We start from the raw sequence: 25,548 nt of genomic DNA, 5'->3' as shown, positions 1-25,548 counted from the left end.
GACCCAACCCAGGCCCTATTTTGTGGAAGCCAGCAGTGTTAACCACTAGGCTTTATTTGCCAATTCTCCAACCAACCAACCAACCTAACCTTCATCTTCATATTTACAGAACCTACCCACACCCTCTTTCTCAGAACCCCTAATCGGCCCCTGTTGTTTCCATCTCTGCGTTCACCACCAGCAAGAAGCCTCAAGTAGACCCATGGACTATTGTGATGATATTTACCAACAAGCCTGCAAGAGGAAGTGAGGAAATGTACAACACGATTCGACTATTACCCCATAGTCTGTTTAATCCCCAAGTAAATACGATCGAAAACAAAGGATTCCATGAGCACTTCAACCCCTCTGAACATCCGCACCCGTTTCCGTTGCTGATGAATCGATGTTTTCTTTTTCTCGACGAACAGCGCCGATGTGCTGTCGTCATTCTAACGCAATTTATCGCCTAAATCCTCCGCCCCGGCATCATGCATAATAAGTGGTCATCACTGGTCAGCAGGAAGAGGCCATTTTGTCCACTCTGCGGGCATGTGACAGGAATTTGATTGAGCGATCAGTCTGCGTTGTCTCTGCTCGCCTGGTTTAACATATGGAGGTGAAGTGGGTGAACAAATAGAGTATACCTAGGACAGATGGCTTTCAATATCGAGGACCACTCAAAACTTGTGATTGTTTTGAAAGTTTTTAACTTCTTTATCTAGTGCCTTTCCCAAGGTGATCAGGAATTTGCACTCTCTCTAAAAGTTTAAGTGGGAGTTCGAGTCGTAAATGATGTGCAACTTCTGAAATTACACATAAAGGCCATGGGCCAAGTGCAAAAAGTGACTCAGTTTTTGAATTAATGACAACATTTCTAGGTAAAGTATTCTTATGCTTATTTCACACAAAACTAAATTTCTGCAAAAAAACTGCTCCTGAAACAAATAACTTTGGCATCAGCACCCAGAAATTCCTAAGGAAGGGATAATTTTAGTTCATTGCTTGCCTCCTTGGTGGCAGGCCTAAAGGAAGTAGTTCTAGCCACCTAGGAGTCAATAGATGAACTCTTTCTCTAAGCAATGGATATTCCCATGATTAAAGTCTATCCAATTAGCATGTAACTACTTTTTTGGGAACTTTATTGTGTGATTGGATCACATAATTCATCAAGATAAGAGCATTTTTACTCTGCCCCCCCCCCCCGAAATGTGGTCATTAATGAGAGCCTTTTAGATTTGGCTCAGGGCATAATAGAGAGCATGGTTATTTCAGCCCTGCCACCTCTCCTACTGATTCACACCAGGAAAGATACCACATCAATTACCGTGATATCTACAGACAACATTATGACGAATTCTACTCAAAATATCTCGCTATCTCGTACAAGCGTCGAACACGGTAATGACCCATTGATACATCAAATAGCGATGTTCTCCCTGCAGCCCTTCCCCTTGATCTAATGACTAACTTATCTAGAAACAAGCATTGATTCACTGGATGATGAGCCATGAAAAGATAGGCCCTGCAGCGCCAGAGATGAATATTTGGGCGTGGCTAAATGGAGCCGGAGAAGGGCTAAAAATCGAATGCATTCAACAAAATGCTTCTACCACCTCTTTTACTTCTGATTACCATTTAGAATGTCTTCAAGAAAATGCTTCTACCATCTCTTTTACTTTTGACGACCATTTTGAATGTCTTTAAGAAAATGCTTCGTCCACCTCTTCTATTTCAGATGACCATTTAGAATGACACAGGTCATTCAAATAACTCTGAGGTGACCATTTCCGCAGTCACTGAAGCATCTCATTTGTGTAAACTTTGGTTATCCTTTGACACATAAGCAGCTTGTCTCATCACATGGTCCACTTGGCCCAATTAATCCACGATATTGTCATCGGATCCTGGTGGTCAGCTCGACACTGACAGTACCTTACGCTTGGGTGGACTGCGTGGCATGAGAGAGAACTCGCGTGGAGAATGACGACCTGTCAGTGATGAGTTAGGGGTTCCACCTCCTGGAGACACTTCATAAAATGACCAAAGTTAGGGGATAACATGTACTTGTGCTCCAAAGGTCAACTGATGACACTTCGGTCTACGCAAACAAAAGTTGCAAACCGTCTGTGAGGTCTATCAGAATCTATTGGGAATAAGGTCCCCTTTTCAGAATTTTTTGCATAACAAAACATACCAAAGGGAAAGACTGCCCTTGACTCTGCCTAATGATTCATGAAAAAAAATCTATTTCTCGTTTCCCGTCTTGTGAGATTATATCCCGGTACAATCTTGTCAGAATCGTGAACCATCAGCTCATCTTATCACCTTTATCCTTGCTCTCCGACTAATCCAAACTAATTCGAGGATAGTTCCACACTCGGAGATTTTCTTGACGATTATTTTTCTGTCATCTCCGAGTAATACAGAGCGAATGAGATGGTTTATCTGTATGAATTATCTGATGACATCACGTAAGGGATAGGTAACTACACTCTTCTAATCTCGGACGCCTAGATAACAGGCGAAGAATTACCAGACCGCAAAGGGGATAAAAAAACTTTCTGGTAACATGTAAACCATACTTTTCTTTTTCTAATGGTCTGAGCTGGCAAACATTCAAATGGCATCCATATTTTCCTCAATCGATAAGAAAGATCAAATTTAATAGTAACAATTAATTTGGGTCCAAAACTATTGTTCTTGGTAGAGAGGTGTCCGCTTAGGGAGGTTCCACTGTACTTACTAGACGCCGTCTTGACAATATGTTCCTTAAACACGAAATCAAACTGACTGCTGGCCAATCTGCTGACACCTCGAACATTCCTGACACTCGGCCTCAGCCTCATGTCATTAAAGCAACGAGGCGAGCACCGTGGTCAGCGAGGCGCATCTCGCCCTGATTGGAACCACTGGGCGCATTGCTTGACCACCGGTTCGAGTGGGCATTTACGGCAGTCGTGAGTTTAATGGTCCGTAGTTGGATGGACTCAGCCTCATGCCCAGGGATCAATCCTTTCGCCTGATTTAAATACTAGTAGAAATGGGAGAGACTCGAAGATAGGTTTTCATAAAAATAAATTTGGTGTAGAGTCACTTTAAAGGGAAGTTAGATTGAATAGACCTGTCTCGAGTCACTTGGTCCGTAGTTGGATGGACTCAGCCTCATGCCCAGGGATCAATCCTTTGCGCCTGATTTAAATACTAGTAGAAATGGGAGAGCCTCGAAGATAGGTTTTCATAAAAATAAATTTGGTGTAGAGTCACTTTAAAGGGAAGTTAGATTGAATAGACCTGTCTCGAGTCACTTTAAAGGGAAGTTAGAATGAATAGACCTGTCTCGAGTCACTTTAAAGGGTAGTTAGACTGAATAGACCTCTCTAGAGTCTCACATCCACTGTAGGGTTCGAACCACAGACCTCTAGATCGCTAGTTGAAAGTGCAAGCCACCAGACCAGAGCAGTTTCTCTTGTCTACTGACAGGCTTACATTGCCAACCCTGTCGACGAGGTTAGGATGGACCTTGGTCAGAGATTGATCACCATGGCCCGCAGTATTGAATATTCTTTGGCAGGCCGCTTTATATACTACTATTCGAGGATGGTAATAGCATGATCTATTGCCGACCAATTTGGTGAAGTCATTTATTAGATATGACCAGAATTGACTGGGGGAATTAGTTCAAGCTATAGACACTGTAACATGCATAGACATCTATGATGTAAATAAACTCTGCCTCTGTTTCGCAAGCCGTTGCATATGGCCCCTCGCTACCGGACGAACCATTTTTGTCCAATATATTTCACGAACTCACCAAGTGCTACTCGTCTCGAACAACTCTTCATAAATTGCATCACATATAGGGGCATAGCTAGCTTTTTGGTCGGGGGGGGGGGGGGGCAAAATGACACTTTCCAAGATTCTTTGGCCCAAATCACAGTCAAAACACATTCTTGGTGATGTCTGGGGGGGGGATATTATTTCTCGCACAGTTAAATACCTGAACTCGTTAAGGCCTTTAAAACAACGAGTAGCAAACCTACCTTGGATATGTCATTGTATAGCACTCCTATTTTGAAACTTACCTAGAAACGAGAAAATAAGAAGCATATGATCAACATTTATAAAAGGAAGGCAAAAACAGGCAAAGTATAACCGGGGGTGACTCCAATCAATGTTGACCTCTGTAATCAGGACACTTCTCTATTATGGACAGTATTTCTCATAGATGTCTGAAACAGAGAGGTTTTCCTATATCATTCTTTTCTATTGAGAATGCACACAGCATCATCATCAAAAGTGTTGCCATCTATACAAAATTTTGTGAAGCAAAAATCTTCAGTAAATGAAGGAATCTGATCAACAAACTTTGCCATGAGATCTATACCACAGTAAAACCTCTCTATTAACGACACCCTTGGGACTGACAAATGCTGTCCTTAATTGAGAGTTGTCGACACTACAGAGGTCAAATTCAATCAAAATAGTCAATTTGGGACCAAATGCGGTGTCCTTCTTAATAGAGAGGCTGTCCTAACTTGAGAGCTGTCCGCTAAGGGAGGTTCCATGTGTGATCTCATCCTGGGTCTTTACATTGAGTGTTTGCTTTGTACTTTCCTTTTTACGTAGGAATTCTTAGGCTGACCTGTTCCTGCACATGCGTCAGGCCAAAGAATGCAACCCCATGGGCAGAGACTATTGGATCTGGTTTGGTAACTAGAGTGTTAAAACTTCATGCAAGCCAATTCAATTCACAAGCCATCTCCACTGGATGTGACGTAAAACCACTGTGCACATTTTAAAACGCAAAGTCGAGCAAAGGTTTCACACCGTGATGAAAATTGTACCAGCGACTGCAGTAATTTACAAACCAGAAACAGCCACATGACATGCCACAGAACAAACACCCCCTCAATTCAATGATTAAAGGAATTCAAAAAAGTTTATCACTTCTTTGAATTCTTTCAATTTTGCCTACGGAGAGATGCAATTGCTAGCATAGACTATGTTGAATCATCGTCACTTGCTTCACTTGACTTTCGCAAGATCAGCATTTTAGCCTTCTTATACATTTTCACTGCCCACGGAAATGTACCTTCATATTTCCTGTTCAAAGCTCTGGCGCAGATCAGTTGACTAGATTCAGCCTGTTGAACATGTGGACAATAGGAAACTTCATCCAGAAACTCTAAATGGGAATTCCATAGAAGTGACTAATGCATATGTAGCTTTGATACTTACTGCACTGCAGGCAATGGAGGGGCTTTGTATTCCCTGTGCAAAAATCACTTTAAGGCACCCCTCAGACATGACTTCACCCATATTAGACACTTATTGATGCCAGAATGGGTTAAACGCCCCAGATCAATGACGACACACACCAAAGCCCGACAGATTTATGGGCCGGCAGCCTTGAGGAAGCAACGATCAATCAACGTGCGTGGGAGGAAGTGATTACATCACTATGACTCTCGTGCAATCACTGCCATTATGACTCGTTCAAGGTTTCAGCAATGGTGAGCCATGAGCAGGGAGCACTTTACTCATCACTTCAGGTCACCGAGACTTTATAGATGAGTGTGGGCACCTTAAAAAATCTGGGAAAATGTTGTAGAGGCATCTGTCCAGGAAGAACAATAGCGTTTTATCAGAATTTTGGGACTTTGGACCGCTAGCGCAGTACTGCCAAAATTGTATGATATAATTAATGACACCATTAGCAAGTTTTGCTACTTTTGAGATGCCCCCTCATTCTCCCACCTTCATCAGCAAGAAAGTGGAGAGAGGTCCACTTACAGGACACACCTGAGAAAAACAGAGTTCAAACTTGTTAAAATTAACTAAATTGATCGGCAAATGTTGTTCAAATAAAAAAATAGATTTTGCTATTTCAAAGAAAATAAGTCTTCGTATTGGATTTGTTTATGTTCTGTCCAAGTAAACAGAAAGTTCTTATAAAAAGAGTCGGGGCGAGTTTGGATAGACGAGAGTTGTAAGGCTTGATATCAATTAACCTTGAGGGCAAACACAGGTGCTAAAAAATCCTAAACACTGCACAAACCAGTGATTTTTGTAGCAGTGAGCTGTGTCAATTATCACTGCGGTGAGCTCAAAACACTGGTCTGTGGGTCAAACCGGTAATCGCTTGGTATGATACTGATCAACGGTCGAGCAATCAGTGACTCATGTTGCAGGGACCTGCAATGACCTCTGCAACAGGAGATTTTTGTTGCGTTACACAAGATCATGATTGCAGGTCGCAGCAACCAACAGTTCATCCGTAATGTATTAATCATTAAACTTCTGCAGCAAGTAAACAATTGTGAGAAAGTAAAATTAAAATTTGTAGGCGCTCTGTCCACTTAGTTTATAAATCTTTAAAAACACAGTATTTTGTCTATTGCTAATGAAAAATGAACAACTTCACCTCTTTTTTTAGCTTCGTGGACATTTCATGGTTTACAGTATCCTAGCATAGGCATAGTTGCTCAGCTTACACAAACAAAACAAAATATAATAAATACGATATAATAATACAGAAAAGTTAACAGAAAAGAACCAACCTTGTTCAAGAAGCTTGTAAGTTATCCTTTAATGTTTCCAAAGCAATTTAAAGCCAGCCGACAAGATAGTACCCGACATCAGCAGAGATTACCGTACTACCGATCCGAGTCATCACACGGAGTAGGTAGTATGTAAATGAGCCCCTTGCATGAACCGACATTGATTATCAACCAGTCATAAGTTTCTCTCAATGAAAATTGTGAGAGAGACTAACTAGAGTCTGTTCGGTGATGAGAATGCACAGAAAAAGTGTACGGTGATGTACAGGTCTGTCTGCAGAAATACACATGGTCTACACGAATCAATTTTAAAGTCTGTTTCAAGTTTCCAGTTCATCATCTCATGGTGTGCATGTCGGATATGTGTTTGTGTTGAAAATGTATGTGGGGCATTTAAAGTAAACCAAGACCATGCTGTTGTATTTCTCGGTCACCCATCCACCCAGCCACGGATCAATCACCACTTCAGTGGTGAAGCCCAGAGCACCAACCAAAACTCCATAAAGAAAACTGCGCTACAAAATAGTCAGATGGATATGGTCAAATAATTGGAAGTATGATACACCAATCGTCCCTACAGTAGCGCGCTTGGGATGGTCAAGACTCGGTGTTGAATATTGGTAGCAATATCCATGGGTGGCAGAGGCTCTCTCAAGGTTCTGTTTTGACTGGGGATGGGCAGAACTTCTAGTTTATAAAGGCTATCATCTATGTTTTTCTAGCAGTTATCGATCTGAGTGGGGGTGCTGAACTCAAAATGAGTGATTTGAACCTAAACAGGAGGTCATCACTACAAACCTTTGCAGTGATGATGAGCCTACCATGCTGCCAGAGGTCAGGGCTTGCCATCAAATTTGAAACCCTCTCTAATAAGGACAATACCTTTGGTCTCAAATTGGTTGTTTCCATTCAATGCAATCCCTCTAATCAGGACACCTACTTCTCTATCAAGGACAGCACTCATCAGTCCTGTGGGTGTCCTTAATAGAGAGGTTCCACTGTACCTGGAGGTGTAGTATAAAATGAGCCCCTAAGAAACCATCCCATATAATCAATTGGCAAAGGAGCTTTTGGCCTTGTACGGTTTCAGACAATGGGCTATGAACCCTTTAGACTGCATTTACCAATGGAATTAGATAATGATACTCAAGATGGTCAATCCCGCTAGCATGAGATAAGTGTTTGTCCAAGGCACCACAAAACACACAAATCTGTCGTCATAAAAACCAACGACCTTGAAGTGACAAGCTCTAAAGAAGAATCCGATATGACCCTGCGACAGACTGTACACTACAATTCATCTCGGCCACTCCCTGTAGTACACCGGGTACAAGTTCACACGCCCGTTCATTCATGAACTCTCGTGAATGACTGAAATCAATAAAATGCACCGCCGCATCATTAAAACAACTTGCAACATGAAACGATAATCAGGCTTGACAGCGTTTTGAGTACGAGTCTTTCATGCGGTGAATCCAGCCGATAGATTTTGTCTGTTGTGAAATAATTCACAACTTGGAATCGATGAACGGTAACTGGAGCTAAAGGGGATTCAGTACTGTTCATCAACTAGTGACATTGATGATTCATAGTATGGATACTGCATCGATACGGATGCAAGATCTAATTATAATGACTAGATGTACCATTTAAAAGTATCAAACCAATATTTGTTACAAAACCAGCTGGGACACCATGTTCTCATGCATCCCCATCAGACCACATTTGCCCAGATTGTAGTGCGTTGTGTAAACGGGCGGACCAGAATGAGACCACAAAGAGGACAGATCCGACCAAACCGGAGCATGTATTTAGCAGCGCATGTAAACCGCCCTATCGTGTCTCTTACACCATAAAACATTCATTCACTTTCCCGACCACCAGAACGTTAATGAGCACTCCTCTGGCAAAGTACAACTTTTTTCTTCCGTGATTAATTCTGTTTGAAGGACGATTATCACCACATGATTTTTCTTCACGATTCCTGCCCATCCCTCGCTTCGAAGGGCTTCAAAGATAACCATGATTAATCGTAGGACACACAGACATGACAGAGTCAACTAAGAAATATGATCGTTCGTGATTTGCGATCAAAACTATCTGGTTCCGCTTTTCTACTTTTTTGATAACATCTTCCTCAAAGACGCACTCGCTTCTGTGACCAAACCTGATGAAAAATACTTCTTTTTCTTCTTCCTCATACTGGGACTTGATTATAATATTGACCGTATGGAGGGGGAGTCCATACAAGTTACTCATGTGTCTCACTTGGGAGGGTGGGGTCTTTTACTTGCCCAGGCACAGATCGAACCCGGGACCTACTGCGGTAGCCTGCAGTGTTCACCACTTGGCCATGAGGCTCCTTCAAATACAAAAATTCTCATTCATGACATGTCCTATGATTTCTACTAATTGACCTTATTTTGTTGTTAGTCATGATGACTTCCATAAATTTTATGGAATTGATTTGTCAATTTATTCTTCAATTATTTTTTATGACACTTTTTGACAATTATCACTGAATTTTTCAAACGAGTGTTACTAGGGATGGGCTATTTTTTCACAGTTATCACATCTTAATCATCAATTTATAACCAAAGCTGATTCACTTGAATTTTAGTGTGATTTTAAGGCACTGAATTAATGAAATGTTAATGACAAAGATCCAGTGCAGAATATCAATAGGTGTTATTTAACACCTAGTTTTGATATAAATAAAGTTTTTACTGCCACATGAATAATGGATGATCCCTTACCCCAATTCCCTTAAAGTGTTCTTTCCCCACTACACTAGACAAGTGCAAAGTTGACAATCCCTGAATCCATACACTAAGTTTATCCCTTATGTACTTGATCAAAGTGTGGCAGGATTCGTCTCAATAAGCCGGCCAATGTTGTGGATGCCAGGAGATCAATACCTTTATGCACTGTTGCAGTCTGTTTCCGGTCTTCTTCAAAACGATTTTACTGCATTTATTTCTAGTGAGAGGACGAAAATCAGGCATAAATGATAGATCAATGGCACTTCAATTTTCATCTCCTTGACATGTCATGTTCTGTACCTCGGCAGTGTTTAATCCTTACCAACGGTGTTTTCCTTTAAAGGTGTTGATATACTCACTTGTCGCAACAAGGGGATTAATGTATTAACTAGTTCCAACCACATCATATTTCCTGTGCCACCAGTAAATACAACATACACCAACAGCGTACCCCTTCAAGATGTTTAAAGGTGTGGGTGTACTGACTTGTTCCAACAATGGGTTAATGAATTGACTTGTTCTAGCCAATTCATTAGCCCCCTCTGAGAGTACTACATGCCCTATTGATTTCATGAATGGATTTTCATGAATAGGAAAATCGATAAGACAGGATGGAGCTCATTTGCATACTACAGCAATCGCAATGGTATCTCGCAGGCACTCAAGATTCTACACTCTGTGTCAAAATTACTGTAAACTGTGAATTGAACGTGATGGATGCTAAAACTTGTCGAATTTGCTCATTTTGAATTGGCTATCTTATGTCTGCACGTGTCCCAAGCCAGACTTATTCAGATTAATTACATCAGATCCAACCATCCCCTTAACCACCACTCTATCCAACGACACCCTCCACCAGCGCCGCATCTAAACACCCTCCTGTTTATCTGAAAAGTGGTGAATTTCATCAGTCTACTTCCCCTTTAACAGCTGACAGCTACCTTGCGTCTGCTGCCGAGATTCCTCCCACGCCAGTCTGATTGAGATCAATCGCCAAGATTGACTCGAGATGATAGGTTCATCATTACCTTGAGGAAGTAGAGAGCGGCGGGTCAGCATCCCAATGCTTCATATCAACACGACTCATGGCTACACACTTGGATTTCATCGCACCATGTAGTAACTTGCATCAGCACACTTATAGTGCATTTGCAACACATATTATGCTGTGTCTTTCAATACGGGACATAAGGGTTGACCACACGCATCACCATTTTCGCTAGAACTTGAAATCCTCAAGCAATTAGAACTCTCCTTCGATTCTGCTTCCTCTCAACTTGATCCACTCCTACTTCTAGTCACAAGTACCAAGCATAATACTCTAGATTCACTTCCATAAGGTCTGGCTGGGAAAGAACGGCGAATCGACTTACCACAATATCGAAGATCATGTCGATATCTCTCCTTCGATTCTGCTTCCTCTCAACTTGATCCAATCCTACTTCTAGACTAAAGCACCAAGGATGTACTCTAGATTCACTTCTATAAGGTCAGACTGGGAAAGAACTGCGGTTCGACTCACCACAACATCATTGATTGTGTATAAATATATCTCCAATTATGCTTTGGTGCCTCCATCCCCCATCTCTTTCTGAGATGTCAACTGGATATCTGGAACAACGAGGACGAGCACAATCCTGTTCAAACATAACAAGAAACAGCAAAATGACGCTCGCAATTTGTTTTGTTGGATTTGAATTTTTCCCACCGTAGACAAAATAATGCATCAGGAACAGACGGCAAAGTTCGGGTGGTCCAGCATTCTGGGAATATTTTTTCTGGCGATAAACAAAACCCTTGGCATTTTGAAAATATGTAGCAATGACGGAGGAGCAAATCTATTTTTACGCTGCAGACCGAAGAGTTTTCCCATTCACCCTCACAGGTGGTTGGATGTAAGGAATACAGTTTACAAAGTTAACCCAGAGGTATAATGTACTTAGGTGTTTACGTAAATGTCGATGAACCTACCAAAAGATACAGTGAATTCTTATTCTTGATCATGTTAATCCAGGATATGTCAAAGTCAACCATTGATAATGCATACCAGTGCTTCCTTCTGACACAGCTGAAGCAACATAGTTGGTGGGCGCCAGGCAAGAAGGCAGTTTGCACCCCATATCCAACTGAAGAGTTTTTCAGATCTGGCCAAAGGTACTGAGCTGACTTCTTGTCACTTAACTGTACAAGTATGATCACAAGGGGGATGTTACACAGCCCTTGGCTTCTAGATTTAGTTGACACCGTAAAGAGCTAGACTCTGTGGGCTACCAGCGAGGCTCAAATTCACAACGTTCCACTCATGAGGTCCACGCTTTTACCACTGGGCTATGAGGATAGGTGGAGCAAACAGTGGAAGCAAGCCAGACCTATACAGGAATGACAACGATATAAAGTGTTTGATCCGAAGAGCTAAGACAGACTAAGCACCAGTGCTGAAGTGGCTCACAGCGCTCCCCCAAACAAGTCAACTACCAGTTGCTTTGCCAAGCCGAGGTCGTGGGAATGGGTGCGATGTTTAGTTCGAACGGATCCAGGTAGATTGAATACGCTCAACACCTGTAGCCTCTGTCTGGAATGCCAAACCAACTACTAATCATATCGCCAGCAATCGAGAATTGAAAATAATCATCAATAGAGGCAAGGTCGTCCGAAAAAAACATTATAAATTACTTACAATGTTGTTTTACATTGCTCATAGTAAGTTAAAAGTAATCTTGTTTTTTTCTGTTTTCGTTCTTTCATGGTGAATTCTATTCTACAACCACCTGTTGGCTGAAGGTTCAGACGATAGGTGAGCAACCAAAAAAACCATCTAGTTCTCAATGAAGGTATAACTGAGATCTAGAATATTCATCAAGGAGTGAAAATGGCTATAGATGAATCTTTTCAATGGTAAAACTAACAATTAATCAGTTAGGATCTAAAGCGGTCTGCACATCAGCAATTTTTGTTGCTGTGACCTGCAATCACGATCACATACGTCATCGGCAAGTAGAATCAATCGCTCACGGAACCTTTCTGAAAGCCAAGAAAGGATTCCCACCACTACTTCCAATAACCTCACGATGTCCATCACCAGTTCCTGATCACGAAAGATGTTGCCGGACAAGTATTTCATTATAGCTCACAGGTGTTCCGATAACCCGAGCGAATCTCCTACCTTGACTAATGATAAAGACGTTTCGTCGGCAGCTAGCGTACGTTCCCACGCTCCGCTACTACGAAACACAAACAACTCGCTCATCAAAACCAACCAGTGCCTCAAAATCAATCACAAACTCCCAACTTTTCGATCTCTCCTGCCAACACCAGACCTCAGGGTATGTAAACCAGCACAACCAATGATTGACAGAGTTCAACTTTCTGATAAACACCAGTTGCCCATCAAAGCAGTGTCAAATTTTTAAGTGTCAGGATTTTCATCTTGGAATAATATATTCAATTAATTTTCTATGCCTGTCAATGCCAGGTCACATTTTCTAGTGTGTAGGTCCTAGAATATCTCTAACGTTGACTGACAGTCGAAACCAGAGGCACCAAGTAGCCATTGTGGTGCAGTGGCTCAAGTCTCTGACTAGCGGTCAGCAGGTCCTTGGTTCAATTCCAACTGTTGGTGTGTTAGGTTTCTTGCTTTACATGCCTTGCTCCACCAATGCATATAAATGCGTTAAAGTGGGAAGACAGATGATAGCCTGTACCGTTGTTGATATCAGAACCTTAACTTATAAACTTTCATGACTGATGGCGTTCAAATCCCTTCCAATCTTAGAGCGCACACAAAAATTAGAAAAACGTCAAACACTTTCAGAAAATTGGTTTACTAATGAAACAGGAGAAGAACAAACATACTGAAGTAAATAGCCGCCCACTCCTTTTAGAATTAAAAACGATAGTAAAGAGTTCTGAGTGGGTATAGATGACCAAGAATCATAACACTGGATGAATTCAACACTATTTTTATAATAATACAACTTTTTCAATCCAGTATTGTTATACACCTCAAGGAAGAGCCAGGTGTGTACACAGACACCTATTGATTTTTGATTTTTTAAAAATTTAGTTCATTTGTTATTCTGATTCTACAGGTGTTGGAAGAATTGTACTCTAAGTACTCAATTAATCATGGGAATGCACTCCAGTAACTTGATTTATGATGCCATATTTTCAGGGAGATATCCAAACCGGACGTCTCATTTTTTTCTGCGGGGGGGGGGGGGGAACCTGTATATGCCCCGAGTTGCTCTAAAGAAACGGATTGATTTCTGATGAGAATCATAGAAACATTGTACATGTGTATCTACGCTGCGATGATGACGAGATGATAAACCCACTGCTCACCACCCCGAGCACCATTTTAATAAGGTTATCTCTCTGATTCTCCGGAATTGCGATTTTCTGCCCGTTCAGCCTCCCCCCCACTAATACTACAGTAACTTTTCCTCCCTATTTATGCAAAAACCTACACTATAGCCAATGAAGCAAAAACGACTCATTAATTATTTATATAGGCCTACCTTAGCTGAAGGTCTTGAAGATGAGTACATGCTCTCACCCTCAGGTGGTTAATGGTATCATCTCTGTCTGGCTGTTTTTTATACGTCTACTATACAGACTTAGTATATACATCGACAAAAAATACTGCACTTTTCGTGCGTCGGTGGCAGATTTGGCATTGCATATAAATGAATAATGTTAGAACCTCCGTATCAATGGCACCTTTGAGACAGACAGATAGTGTCCTTGATAAAGAGGTGTCTTGGTGAGGTGTTCAGATCGTAGAGGCAAAATTGAAGGAGCTGAGAGTGACTGGCTCTATAGACGATACTGGGCAATTGTAATGTGTAGGAGGAAACTGGAGATACCGAAGGAAACCTATGCCGTTGAAGAGAGTATCACATGAGTGTACCAGGACCGAGCAGAGACATCAAGCTTTGGATCCACTCCGCCAACCCAGACTCCATTTATACACAAGCGGGGAACAGGGACATTACGGATGGAGTACCTCTGATGGTTCAGAATGACTATGTTTGAGTATGATGAAAAAATTGCTTGGACAGTTTGAAAACTAAAGACACAACAAAATTATTAATGTCGGCCATTCGGAAACTTGATGATTGGACAAGGACATGCAGAGATATTGACATACTTACAACTCAGAATGACACGATAATCCAAGATGTCCGAACATACGTGGAAAATTGTGAACGAAACCACAAACACAAAATGCAGAATCAGTACAGTCCGAGATATTTTTCCAAATGATGAACTTCGTTGCATTAACTAAACTTCAAGAGCCTGATGGTTAAAAATAGCTATGACAAATCGAATAGTAACATATTTTGAAAACAACATCAGGAATGGTGTTCTTGGCAAGACTGCCAAAAAGTTCCCCAAGTTTTTTAACACTTTTTCAAGGGCGGACAGAACCATGATGCATTTTTTGTAACGTTGCTTCTCAGTATGTGCCCAATCAGCTGATTCCCCGTTTGCCGGCAGCTGGTACTTGCTCACCCCGCAGACTCTCAATTGGTTCAACCCACTCTGACAAGGTATGCGTTTTTTCCAAGGCTTGAAATTACAAGGTACCAGTTTACTGTCGGTTCGCAACTTAAGAAATCATGTGACCCCGATTGGCCTCCGCGCAATTTGAAAAATGTCCAAGGATGAAAATTGTATTTAATCCTCTAAAGTTCTTTACTAAGTGTGAGAAAACTTTAGAAGCCAACTGATTTCAGAGGAACCAGAGCGGTGCCCATATTAAGAAAAAAACACACACCTTTTTTTCCGTAACCCTCTCGCTATGACCGCTATTTTTTGGCCGGCACCATCTTGTGCTGACAGTAGATACCAACCAATACTGAACAGTCAAACTTATATTTTATCTGAACGGTCAAAACTATTCAAAAGTGTCGCAATCTATGCTTTTAGGATGAAACTAATATTCTGAGTGGGTTTGACAGGTTTGGAGAGGGTGCGACCAAGTGCTGGTAAAGTAAAATGTTAGAGGAGAGGGGCATGATATGTCATTGGGCCATGATCATGACGTGCTATGCACGTCATCACGAGCGAAATGGTTAAGGAATGAATGCTTTGAAAGATTAAAGTAATGAGCTACACATTTTTACCACTTTTTAAGTGAGAAACAGATATCATTCAATTACATATATATTTGAAGTCTTGTACTGTTAGGCAAATTAACAAGTCCAATAAATCACAACCAACTCGAACTGAAATGAACTCTAACTTTATCAACCATCTACAGAGTAATTTGAACACATTTATTATATTTTACCAACCACGCACTTGAAAACACAGATGATTCGAATAAACATGAATTTCTCAACAACCCAGCTAGGTAAAGAAAGGTTTGTCAGCTGCATCAGATCAACTGAAATGGTAAGGTTTGTAAGTGATGCGCAAAAGACATACTTCTATCAAAAATGCGACTTGTAATAAGCGATAATTATTGCAGTGATGAATGACAATAAAAAAACACTTAAAATCCCGAAATCCTGGCTACACCTGAGAATGGGAATATCAAGAAATATCACAATATGAAAAGCAGATAGTACCACTGTTTCAAACGGGTGTCGGAACGCTAAAAAATCGTTCTTACCTCCAAGCCTTTTGAATACAGGAGAAGGGTGATGATACATCGAATTAAAGTATAAACAATCCATAACACCGATGACGTCTGCGCGTGATGCCCAACTTGAATATTCCTACTGAATGCTAAACTAATCAAAAGTCTACCACACAGAGAACTGAGTTTACAAACCGCCAACAAAACAACCAATCAGATTGCAGATGAATGATTCACAAAACATCTGCAGAATACCATAAATGCAGAATGATCGCCATTATTTTCAGAGCCAATACAGGTGCGGACGTTGTCAAAAAACTTATATTCGTTCAGGTAGAACTGGGCTGGAGAACATATCGAAGCCTAGTAGTTCGTCCTTGGGAAAACCTGAAATTGTCTCAATACTTTATTTCGTTGTGGCGTTAGACTTATGGTTTGTCAACAGTTCTCTGCTACACCTTTAAAGTTATAGTTTAGGCAGGTTGAACACAGAATAAGAAGAAGAATTGAACCTAGAGGCCCTTTATTCTGCAACTTTTCTAAACTGCAACAGCTTTCTAAACAGCTTTCTAAACTGAAACAGCTTTTCTTCATCTTCCCCCTCCACAGCTCCTACTTCTTCCTCTTCCTCTTTCTTTAATCATGTCAGTACCCTATTTGATCCAACATACACAGTTTGAGCAGTAGATGATCATAATGTTACTCTTGCGCAGAAATCCAACATGCGGACATTGACCACAAAGTGGGCCACACGAGGATCAGTAGATGATCATGATGTTACTCTTGACCAGCAATCCAACATTTTGACATTGACACCGAAGCGAACCACTTAAATCCTGTAATTACAAACCCCACCAACTGGCTTAAAAGTAAAGACTGTAATTTAAGAAAGACAACATGCATTATCATGCCGAGGAGGAAAGAAAAGCAGAGTAGTTTATTTGCAAGGACTTTTAGAATGCTGAAATAAGACACTTGCGCAGTTGTTCACTTTTAAATCACTCAGTCGAAAACTGCGCAAGACTTCAGCTTTGAAAGCAAGGATACATTACATGTGAAGCTCACTTTTAACAAAAGATGATTTGTAAAACAGACAAAAAATCACTACCAACTAAAGGCTCGCAAAATATAGCGCATTCTCTGCCGTCCAGGAGGGATACTTCTTCCGTTTCTTGGCGATCGGTTTCAGACACCGAAACCGCGCACACTTGATGCTGATGCTCAAGAATAATTGCTTTTGTAGTTTAATATGAATAGTCTTGTCTTCTGGAAATGATATTGCTGTTATTTTCTGCATTCCTCGCTTGTAAATATTTTGTGCTGTTTTACGGGCGAGGTATTTCGTGTCACTTTTTCCAAGCGCGGAGGCATTTGTGGCATTTTCGCTCCGCTTTACACGTTGGATGATGCAATGGAGGAATGAAGGAACTTTCAGATGAAAGAGGGTTAAGCCCAAGTCATGTTCTGATGCATGACTGTCAGCGTCCAATACACGATCAAGAGGGATTTGGCTGAAAATGCTATCGGGAATAGGGATATGGCCATCTTCATAACAGATTGCTATCCCCATCCACCTTTCACTGTATTTTAACCCGTTCACACACCCACGCTATTCCCATGCCACAATCAACAGGGAAAATTATCTTCACCCCATCTAGATGATTACGGGTGCTTTCTCTAGCAGCAGGCCACAGAGTATCATCTTCACCTCAACCTTTGCTAGCCACCAATTAGCAGAATTCAACACAATCTGTTTAAAATACAAAAGAAAACCTACTGATTTTTCGACAAGATTCATTCAGTCTTACAAAGTCACAGTTGGTGCAACTGCAATTTTTAGTACAACTGCTGACTCAAAGACGTTTTAAGCATGAAATCCATCCTTAATTGCCACAGCAGATCCATCTAAACACCAGGTTCAAACTTACTAGAGATTTTCGTAACAACAGGACAAGCGTATCTTCCCACCCTTATTTTTGCACTACCATCAATACCATCAAGCCAGCCACAAAACTGCACCAACTTATAGTGCAACTCACTTTCTTTGATAAGATAAGTGAGATTAAACAAAAGCTTGTAAATTGTCAATCTTTACTACACAGTTTGATCCACCAATGAGCCCCGCTAAATACAATTCAATAGCTTGATAAACTGTTGCCTGAAAGCTGAGCAATGTCAATACATTGAGGGTCAAGATGAGGATTTGGTGGACTTGCCAAAAAGCTTAGTTATCATATTACAAGACATTCCATTGTAATCGCAACAACAATCCATGAACACAGTGATTTTAAAAAAAAGTGAACTCATTCACCAACAGTCAGGATGCACTCACTAATCCATGGCAACAGGTGAAGAACAATGTGTTACTGAAACTTAAAACAAACACTTAATACACCCAAAACTATCCTAAACTACTTTGAGAAATACTTCGGGATCAAATTCGGGTTTTTGAATGGAGGCCTGTAACGCTATTGCTTTGTTTTACACATTGTTCTGTTATTTAATATCGTACATTTGTCCGTTTGTAACAACTTCGGCAGGTAGCATGAATGAGTTGTGCATTTAGCGCCTCTTTTTTGAGGAATCTAAAACCTTTTTGCTTGATTCTGTTGTAATGAAACTAAACTTGTGGTGCCAATGCCCATTGCTTTACAATTACACCAGGTGTGTCGGTGAACAGAATACTACATACTACATTTTCTTGTTTTTTTCTTTCAGAATTGCTCTTTAATGCCGGTTTCTTTCTTGTTATTTAAGCTGCTTTCTCAGCTAAAAGTTATCTGTTGTCATCATTCTCAGCCTGGAGAATCAATCAATTGTTGGAGTCCTCCAATTTCATAACGTTTTATCAAAAAACGTTTTATATTTATATTAGTAACCAGAAAATCCTGTCAACTGAGCCGAGGTGAAAGAAGCTTTCAGTTTCTAATTGCATCCTAGGTGGTAGCACAGAATGGAGCAGGTTTTTGCCATCTAGGAGCCAGTGGGTGAACTAAAATAACTGGAGTTTGTATGGGATATTCTGTGTGATATATCATTTATTCATTCACCATGATAAAAGCATCTTCACCCTGCACCCGAAATGGCTTTCTTTGTTTGCCACACTGCATATACTGAACAATCACAATTTCTGACTCTACCCAGTATCTTTCCACTTTGAAGCTCACATCAGTAAGATAGCATCAACTGCCAACACTTCCCCTACCTTACGCCCCCAACTTATCCGACAAACAGCGAGACCAACAAAAACAAGTATTAACATATAACTAAATATTTATGTCAAATGTTAACATTCTGTACCAATCTAGCAAGACAATGCTAGAACTAACAGACATGTGTATCATGTAGAAGACCTGTAAATGTAGATAAATATGTATCTCAAATTGTATTTTTCGATAGGTATTCGCAGAGGTATTTTTGTTAAATTTCCATACACAAACTTTTTGATTGCCTGCAATGGACTTCTTGTTTATCTCATAATAATACAGTCAAGATAGCGACTGAGTACATCCCTGCTTCATGCCAAGAGAAAAAATGATCCTGATAAAAAACTGTCAAGATGAGAGCTCAGCGTCCACTCTGACATTGTTAGCTGATGTTGATGGTGATGATGATGATGATGATGATGATGAAGAAGACAACACCAATGGCAATGATATTGTTGATGACAATGTTGATAATAATGATGATAGGGCACAGGACACAACTGAAAGCGATATCGATGCCAAATTGGAAATATATATTGGTCTACAAAATGGATATTTATGAGCTCTCAAGCATTTGCTTTTTGGATACACCCAGTAGTCATTAAACCGGTATACATTCTGTGCAGTTATCACAACCAAATTTCAGGTCACGTTGGCATGAAATCATGCTACCACCTGATGAATAAGACGTCTGCCTCCGTGAATGAGAAGCCACAATCAGATGTTTGCCGTGTTAACAAGAACGATAAATGCCGATCTTATACTCGCCGCTCGCTACCTGGCTAAAGAGCCCAGAGTTCCCACGCCACGCGCTCGCGATAGGAAACATTGGTGATGATTATAGTACTGATTGAAGGGGTAAGTATGTACGCCAGTGATTAGACAAGGTATTTGTACCATAATAAAGTTGCCAACTATTTCTAGGGGTCAATCTTCCCCGAGTGAGGCACGGAGCGTGAGAACAACATCAGAACAGCATCGTAGACATCAGGGCAAGTTCCACCTTTAAAAACTATAACCACCTGTACAATCATGCACACAAATGTACAGTTCATTCTTTCGAAACTGGATGAAATAAAAATAGAAGTTCATTTCAAGTTAAATATATTCAACTTGACAAAAAACTTGGTAAGTATTTTATATGAAATGCACAATGTATCAGTAGGTTAAACTGCTTTATTTTCATAGCCCATAGTTCATAGCCCTATGAAATGTACCTTGCTACGGACTATGACGGACAGCGGACTCACCAGGTGAGCTAAAAAGAACTGGATACTACACAATAAGACCTTGGTCCCACTAACCGCGCTTGTTCCTTTTCTGCTGAGCACCAATGTTCAGTGTGCTGAACACAAATGTTTGGGAGAAAACATGCAGTTTTTTCAGAGAAATGATGCATAAGAAACCAGATTGTCTCCAGTCCAGGTGATAATGGTGTCCATTTCATGATAGAAGAACTTCATTCCTGTACATCTTACACTAAAACATGTACAGGAGATAATGCAACTTTAACATGAGATGAAATGTGGCCGATTTTCCTTTCTTCAAAGGTTTATTGTACACACAACTTGTTTAATTCCTTGAGAAGTTACGCATGACTTGGTCTACCTTAGGTCTACCTCCGTGGTTATCGGACATCCGATAAAGAACAAGGATCCATTTCAAGCCAAATGAGCCATTTAGGAATGTTTAACCAAATTCACGTGTTACGTTTCAAAAGATGAATGATTTTTGCCGAATTTTGAGATTTTGTTCAGCATTTTTCTGATAAGGATTCAATGATGATTGTTCAATGAGAAGATGACAGCATGTTTGTGATGGTTTACAATACCGGGATCACCCCTAAGGATCGTGGGAAAGCTGCCGATTCTGATGTTTACAGCACACGTCTGCTTCATGCCACTCCAGCAGACGTCACTGGCGGCAGGGTTTTTCATGTTTTGTGTGGTCGAGCCTCGTACATATTCCAAAAGTTCTGGCTTTCGTTTCAGTAACTTTGAAATGAGAGGATGAGTTGTTGGCCCATACTTTGCCAATGGGCTGCCTCCTCATGCATCATCACCAAACCGTTGGATCAAACTTTGTTCTGGACCCTTCCCTAAGAACTTGCTGGCTCTGTTGGACCTTCCAGGAACCGGGGGGGGGGGGGGGGGGGGGCAAGCCAGCTTAGCCCTCAGGGTTAAAAGGACACACAAACAGGTGCACTACAGCAAAACCAATATCTTGTGCGATCTGCTAACTTGAAACCCTACTCAATACCATTACATCTAATACTATGACTTCAACACTGACTTGAGTTAAAAGTTGTAAAGCGTTGGGCAGAAATAATTAAATTCATTCTTTGCTAATACCTGTTTCTGTTTCTAGTAACTTCAAACCAGAACGGAAATGAAGTTTGCTTCTTTTCATACTTATATTACAGAAGTCAAAAGAACAACCACTTGATGGGCAGAGACATGTATTCATCCACAGGCGGAAGTGTGGCACTGACACATAGTCCGTACTGAACTGTGAAGCTGTGGTAAATACATGACTGTGATGGGTGAAAGTGGATTTATTCTTCAATCTTTGGTGGATTCTTAATCTACAGAGCCAGGCCATAACGGGGATATACTTTTTGATAATTAATTTAAGGAAATATTGTCTCACTGGCCAGTTTAGAACTTGTATTCTAATAGGCCCATATCAGTCCGCGAGTGACGATTTGATGGCAATGCTGTACACAAATCAATTTTTCTCAGGCAATCGGTGATGGAATGTTTTGAATTTTTACTATTATTTCGATAAAAGCCTCTTCAAAACACATATAAAATTTGGTGGGAATTAAAGCACCCTTGGTGTACTTTTTTCACCAACCTATATTCATTAAAATGTACACAGAATGTACACGCTGGCTAATAGAGGTTTCTGGCCTGATACAACTTAGAGGTTATCTTTCTTCAAGAGCAGGATTTTTCTCATGTTTTCAGCATACATGGTATAGGCAAGTTGGATGGCCTGCCTAATTCTCGGCAAGCTTGGGAACCTCGGTTCTTCGCTCGACAAAGGCTTTGTCTTCCAGTGATGTAACCACACCATCTCAGCACCAGTTATCGTGATCCATCAAAGACAAGGCAATCAGACTGTCACGTCATGACAGAGATTGGACAAGATCAGCCACATCTCCGACACAGATAAATCCCTCCGCATCACTATTAATCCTATTGCAATCGACGTAAAATCAGTATCGCTTGCCGATTTAAGTCACAGTGGTCAGCGGGTGACATTGAAATTGATTGGTTATCCCCAGATATACGAAGCTAATTTATTAATTTGTTTGGCATTAGCTGTAACAGGCTTGATCTCTATTGCACATGATGGATTAGCCCGAACCATTTACTACTTGGTTGAAAGCTAGGATGGTCAATTTCCTTTCAATTTTACCTGGACAAACAATTCCATACTTTCTCTCCTATTTCCAGTGTTCCTGATAACAGCAGCATCGTTATATTGCATAAGATCTAGAAAAATCTAAGCTGAAACTTTATTCCTGTGAGAAAAAGCTGACTCATCACTTTTACTTCCCAACGATCAGATCTTTTTAAGCCACATAAGATCTAAAACCACAAAAGTTAAATTGTGTTACGTCAAAAAATGAGTCGATTTATGATAGATGTCGTAGATATTTTAATAACAAGTTTTAATCAAAATCTGTGTCGAGTTTAATTATGGACCAGTTGAATAAGGGCCCATCAATATCATGCTTTAAAATGCTACAACTCTGGTGAGAAAAAGTGGTTTCATCCGTCAATGACGCGACTTACAGACATGTATTGGCAAACTAGTTAAGGATGATAACCCCCCCCCCCCCTCCTAGACTAAACCTATTAGTAGTTTTTTGCAGAATAAAGCTACTTTGAGCTGCACCCTTACATTTCTAGAATATAAAGAGGCCGAAAACTTTTACACAGATATCAACAAATGATATCTTACCAATACCACCATGAAAGAAAAAACAACCTGATGACATGGCCATTCATAAGTCAAATGATTTTGAACGAAACATCATAATTCAGCTGCTAATGGGCTTACCAATTGCTGGGAAAAATCTTTTCCTTTTTTTTCACTTAGTTTGACAGACGGACGGACATAATGCTGAAGGCAGAGTTTACGAAAACTCATTTTTGGCATAATTGCTTTTTCGACCTGATTGATGAGGAGCAATAGCGATAAGGAAATCATGTTCATCCTGCACTGACACAAAATTGCAGTACAATATGTTCAGTTCTTAATGGTCATTTTAGGCATAGGTAGGCTGAGACTATAACAAAGGATTTTGCTTCAAAGTTGGTCTGTCCCAGGAAATCCTCTTGATGAAAATGATGCTGTGTTCAAAACACCATATGGTCTATTGCTAATTGAGTACTAAATAAGCAATGTTCAGGTGTTCAAATCCATGTTACATCTCTGACTTCTCTCTCTTCCGAGTCTCGGCCATCTTTGTCTTGAGAAAGAAAAAAGTTGGGATGTTGGCTTCGATTCCTTCATTACGCTCAACTTTTTTTGGGTTCGAACACTGAAGCTTGAGACACAATATCAACATGGCTCCTTGAATCTCTTGGCATCGCCTCACCACAGTGAGGAAGCTGTAAGTCAGATGTAGGGTCCACACTAGGGCTAGATTTACTTGGAAAGGTTGTTGGCCTCGACACAGAGAGGTGGAAGACCTTCAGAGAGGTTGTGTGCCTCGACTCGGAGAGCTGGAGGCCCCTGAGAGAGGTTGTTGACCTCAACTCCGAGAGGTGGAATTTGCTGATCAAACATAGCCGAAACAGAATGAGTTAAATCCTGCTGGGTGGTGGGGTATTTGGCTAATTGGTCGTACCTCCAAGATATGTGTTTGGGAACCCACCTGGTTGGTCATTCCTCACCTAGGGCATGAAGACACTATGTTTATACTATCTAGGCATTTATAAACATCAGAATTACAACCAATCACACACCACGAAAAAGGGGGTGTCTGTTTTATACTGATGGATCATTAACAAGAGGTACATGGGGGGGGGGGGGGTAACAACGTTATCAGGTGAGACTTCTCCAAGTTACTATAAATTTTTGCGATTTGGGAGGCAACCGTGAAAATTAATCCAGCGAAAAGTTCAACTCTAATGCATTAACCATTATATTTCGGCAGCAAATTCAGAATTGAGTCTATGCTAAATGAAAGATGAGCAAATTCGCACACTATTAGCTTTGTGAACATTAGCCTACTGGGCCCAGTTGTTAAAAACAAGTTTTGGAGATCACACCACGTTAAGTTAACGCCACAGTTAGTGACTAAATTTGTTTTGAACAACCAGGCCCCGCGGTCAAGATATTGTGATTCGGTAGTCGGCAAAAGTTCTGATGAAACCCTCATCCCCGATTCAAGGCATTAGTCAAGGGGCCCTGATGGATTTCTGTCCTGAGGAAACACCCCAGTCCCAGTTGCCCCTCATTACTGCCCCTCCATCCATCTTTCACGGCGTCTGGTTTGCCAACAGTCAAACAGCCAATGGACTCCTTCATCAGATGAGATATCCATGGCCTTTGCTTTATAAGTGACTTTGTGAACTCATCTAGAAAATTGGAATGGTTTTCTATGTACGAATGCTTGGTCATTAGGGACAATTGAGAGATACTAATACTAGTCTAGGGACATTTAGAAGATCCAGGTTGGAGCCCAGGGTGATACAGATTTGACAGAAAGACGGGGCAGGAGCTAGATAGCCAAAGGCCACCAAAATCCTTAAAGCCTCTGCAGTTCGTTAGATATTTGAAATCTGTGTAATTGAATTGAAACAGATACAAGTTGCATGCTCGCGATTGTTTGCCATTTGGTCACAATTTGATTATAAACTGACCATGAAGTAACAACTTGAGAAAGAACATGACAAGTGAGATTGTTGACAGCATTGTCGTAGCCACATCCATCAGAAAGCAACATCCACAACAAAGCAACACCTTGAGGGATCACACACCACAGAGGTCATTGACAGCTATTTGTTCTGGTCAAACAATAGTCATATATCATTTGACCCTCAGTCCCTATCTGCCCGAAAGCAGGGCGACTCAAACAAGCCTTGAAATCGACAAGGCCACTCCAGAGAAATCATCAATACTACATCTTGCAGTCTGTATCCTCGGGACGAATTACAAACTTCGTCATAAATCAAAGTAGTGTTGACAGAAAACAAAACCAGACACTATAAGATAATTTAACTACGTGTCCAAGGATTTTCAGCTACTGATCATGGGTGACTTTGGTCAGCAGATTAGCATGCGAGTTCTTTGTCCGTCCACTTAAGCCACCCAAAGTCATCATCGCCGCATTCCCAAATGCGTTGTAACTGGTCAGTGAAGTGTTGGAATAAATGAGAAAAGTCCGAGAAGTAATGCACTCGTCTCAGAAGACCCATCTGTCACTTTTGGAC

The 25,548-nt window shown here is 40.8% G+C and overlaps 1 protein-coding gene across 1 annotated transcript in view; it reads right to left on the bottom strand.

The window, feature by feature from the left end:
- LOC135495386 (ataxin-1-like) overlaps positions 1–15,931 on the bottom strand; it is a 221,254-nt gene extending 205,323 nt beyond the window's left edge. The window contains exon 1 of the mRNA XM_064783937.1: positions 15,924–15,931. The gene's annotated coding sequence lies outside the window, so the exon portion shown is untranslated. The remainder of the gene's footprint in view (positions 1–15,923) is intronic.
- Positions 15,932–25,548: the final 9,617 nt, after the last annotated feature.

This window comes from Lineus longissimus, chromosome 11 (assembly GCF_910592395.1).
Source record: "Lineus longissimus chromosome 11, tnLinLong1.2, whole genome shotgun sequence".
NCBI classification, from domain to species: Eukaryota; Metazoa; Nemertea; class Pilidiophora; order Heteronemertea; family Lineidae; genus Lineus; species Lineus longissimus.
The sequence above is the reverse complement of the archived record's forward strand: the minus strand, read 5'-3'. Positions and strand labels throughout refer to the sequence as shown.